The sequence below is a fragment of the Tenrec ecaudatus genome, chromosome 4 (assembly GCF_050624435.1).
Source record: "Tenrec ecaudatus isolate mTenEca1 chromosome 4, mTenEca1.hap1, whole genome shotgun sequence".
NCBI lineage: Eukaryota > Metazoa > Chordata > Mammalia > Afrosoricida > Tenrecidae > Tenrec > Tenrec ecaudatus.
This window is the reverse complement of record NC_134533.1, coordinates 17,936,196-17,939,972: the sequence shown is the minus strand read 5'-3', so window position 1 is coordinate 17,939,972 and position 3,777 is coordinate 17,936,196. Positions and strand designations below refer to the sequence as shown.

At 40.3% G+C, this 3,777-nt stretch overlaps 1 pseudogene; it reads right to left on the bottom strand.

Moving 5' to 3' along the window:
* Positions 1–2,709: 2,709 nt before the first annotated feature.
* On the bottom strand, positions 2,710–3,537 carry LOC142447269 (olfactory receptor 5AK3-like; annotated as a pseudogene).
* Positions 3,538–3,777: the final 240 nt, after the last annotated feature.

The following is a 3,777-nucleotide window of genomic DNA, read 5'->3' as shown; positions in this document are numbered from 1 at the left end:
TCTAGGATTAAAAGATGCTCAGGAGAAGCACCTTTTTTTTTCTTCCTCAAATAAAATTTTTATTGACTCATTTATTACTCATTCCAGTAAATCCCTTTCCTTCCCATACAGTTCTGTTGCTCACTCCCATTGGATGGCGTTATCGACCCACCTATATTTCCTCCCCCCACCTCGCTTGCCATACCCTCAGGGAACTTTTACTCCTGTCATTGTCTCTGAGGGGTCGTCTATCTTGACTACCATGTACCAAGTGATCTTAAATGTACACATGAACACACACAAGTCTAACATGACCAATGAAGAGTATCACGGATGGACGATCATAGTAAGTGGAGATAATCATAAAGACCTAGAGGATAGTTATGTGGCTCATCAGGGAGGAGAGGCACCTTCGAGTCACAGAAAGCATTCTGCATTTTGGTGTCTATTATCCAAATGCATCCCAGAGAGAAGCTCTATCAGTTTACATCTTGTTTAGAAAGAACAGAGTGCATGTTTCTTCAACATAAAGTTAAAATTTTATTAAAGGCTGTCAGTATTTTAGTAGTATAGACAGAGAGCACAGATTTATCTGCTTTAAAAAATAGAAAAACCTATAAAGTTTGAAAAGGTTGAAGATATTTTCAGAGCAATGAAACCGTTAGGATTATTTTTGCTGTAAACTATTTATATGTTCCCCTTTTAAAAGTATTTTTCAGAGGGAGCCTGGGGGCTGCTGGGAAGATGGAGCCAGAGGAGAATATGCACTTGGATGTCTCTTAGTGTGACTCAGAGAACAACTAACTGATAAGGAGGCCAAGTAGGGGAGCTTAGTAGGGCCTAGATTCTTGACACTGTGGGATTGTGTCGGTAAGGTAAGTATCACATATTACCACATTATTAGAACATACCGTTCTTGTACTGAGGTAGAATTTAAATCCTACCTTAGTATAAAATATTGAATTTTAAGTGTTCCATTTTATTTTTCATGACCTCTAAATTTTTGAGAATTATACTTTGCAAACTTCAAGTACCAATTATTAAAAAAATTATAGCTGTTTCTTCTCATTTTGCATTGTACCCTATCAACACAAATGGGGATCCCAAAAGCTTTACTGCATCCATATAGATGTGGCCAACTCTACTTTGAGAAGGCAGCTCTTCTTTACTCATCATTTGAGAGCCTGCTCACCGGAGGAGGTCAGCTTCTGGAGCCACCTCTGACTGTTCTGCCACTATTCCTCAGGTTTCCGTATCGGATTACGCTCCACTGCTGTTTATCAGATTTCCAGCGGCTCATTCCTCACAAGCGGTCAGCTTGTTTCTCCATTGAAGTCTAGTCATAGTCTGGAAGCTCAGCTAAGCCTGCTACTTTGGGTGACCTTGATGGTATTTGAAATGCTTAGTGTCTAGCATCACAACAACACAGAAGACACCAGTCTGATCCACTAGCTTGGTGGAGAACGTTGGTAGTCACAGAAAAACCCAACCAGAAGCACTGTTTCCAGCTGCATTATTCACGATCACAAGGCAGCTCTAAAAAGACTAAAAGCTCCTTCATGTGATTAATCGCTGATTTCTCACCTATCGCTTCTCTGGAGTATGCTTCCCTTTCGTTGCAACCAGCAAAATAAAACTACAATTTAGACCATGGATCTGTTTGGCTGGTTGGTTTTAACCATAAAGAGCACTATTAATTTGCCTAATGATGGGAACTAAATCCTCTCCATCTTTAAAAATTTTACCTACTTAATTTGACATCAGCTAGAAGAAATCAATTGGTGTTTGTACCACTATTGTGTTTATTTTGGCGTATTTTTTTGCCCCCTGTATTCTTTGTTCATGGATTTCCACGGATGTATAATATTCTGCACAGATCTAGTTTTTTTGAACAAAGATATTTTAAAAATTAGGAATGCTTGTATAAGGAGACAAGTGAGGAGCGTGAACCTTAGAGGCAGATCCATCCATAAAAGGTGGTCCACAAATGGTAAGAAAAATAAAGACCTTGTATCCTCTTTCTGGAAAGATCTGCTACCATCCATTCAAATGTGTATGCCTCTTCCTCCGGAGGTTAGGTTGGGTAAGACACCAGCGAGCCTATGTGGGAAAAGAGTGTTCTAATTAGACATTTCTCACCAAACGACTCTGCTGCATGAAAAGCTAGAAGGTGGCTTCTTGTGATCTGGTGTGTCTTACAGTTAGCTTCCAACCTTGTGTTCTTCCCTGTCTCAAGACGTGGAACTTCTGGAAAGTTTGGGAAAAGTCATTTTCTGCGACAGCAAATTCTGCGCTGGATTTCCTTTCCCCACGGTGTAACCAGGTGAGTAGTTATAACTGTAGATTTAAGTTAAATTTACCGGTGCTATTTCTTAATTGGTTAGAGATCATACAGGGAAAAGAAAGGGTGTAGATCCCTAATAAGTCAGTATGAGAATCCACTAAACAACCCTTTCTCTCTAAACTTTTTGTTGCCTGTGCATTTCTTAATCTACTGCACCAACAGGCTTTTTGCCTCCAACAAGCACAGGAGTTTTGAGCTTATTGACTATATATTGGGATAATTAGGAAACACTTTTGTATCTTGCAAACATTTGCCACACCTTCTGAGATTGGGAAATATAAAGCACTGGTGGTCTGGTTGTTTAACTGAATTGTCCTGGGAGTTTGAAATTGAAGCACTTCTTTCTGATCCCCTTTAGAGCTCTCTCACCTCTGTGCTCTTCGTCTCTAGATCAGAGGGTTTATCACAGGGAATCAAAATACAGACGCTGCTTTTTGCTGCCCTTTACAGTCACTGGCACCATAGTGCAGATGCATATAAGATAGCGTCCCAAGAATAGAGTGACAGCTGTCAGGTGGGAGACCCAAGTGGAGAAGGCCTTTTCCCTCCCAGCTGTGGAAGATGAAGATTGTCGGAAAAGATGAAACCAACACAGTGAACACCAGGATAAACCCACAAAGGCTCCCCGCAGCAGATGCTGAGATGAACATTCATGCAGGAGAGAGCAAGAATTGGGGGTTCATTATAGGAAAAGGGGTCAATTGCATTGGACTTGTAAAAGTTCAATGAGTAGGTACACCTTGTTTTTAGAGTCATTTTTGAAACCCATGAAATATGAACCAAGTATCCATGGAATTCCCGCACTCTGTGACATGACAATTGGATAACAGAGTAGGTTACAGGTAGTCACATAGCACTCTACCGCCATAGCAACCAGATGTAGCAATCACTCGTTTTAAAAGCACCGCTGAGAAGCAATTGTATTAGACATCTTACGAATGAGATGGAGTAGTTGTCCTATGACGTTTTCAGCATCTTGGGAGTGATAGCAGAGATATAATAGAGGTCAACAAATCCAAGTACTGTAGAAAGAAGTCCATAGGGGTGTGAAGGCCAGAGTCAATCTCTATGAGAAGGATCATCCCAGTATTGCCCATGAGAGAAATCACACAGCTCGCTAGAAAGGCTATGACATGGATATGCCAAAATTTGTTTTGACCAGCAAATCCCAGGAGGATGAACTCTGTCACATCCGTGCCACTTTCTTGTTTCATGGTTAGCAGAGGTTCAATATCAGCTGAAAGTTGTAAATAAACAAAAGTAGAGAGAGGTAGGCATTGTGTTCCTCTAACTAAATGCAGAATTGGAAATGGTATAATACTTGGTTTCACAAAGGGTCAAGAATAATTTCTATGGTCTAACTGATTAGACTTTAAAGGCATTGCTGCAGAAAAATAATTTTACAGTTCTGGGAGAAATTATCACAGATCATTAGCTGTGTCCTCAATTCTTTT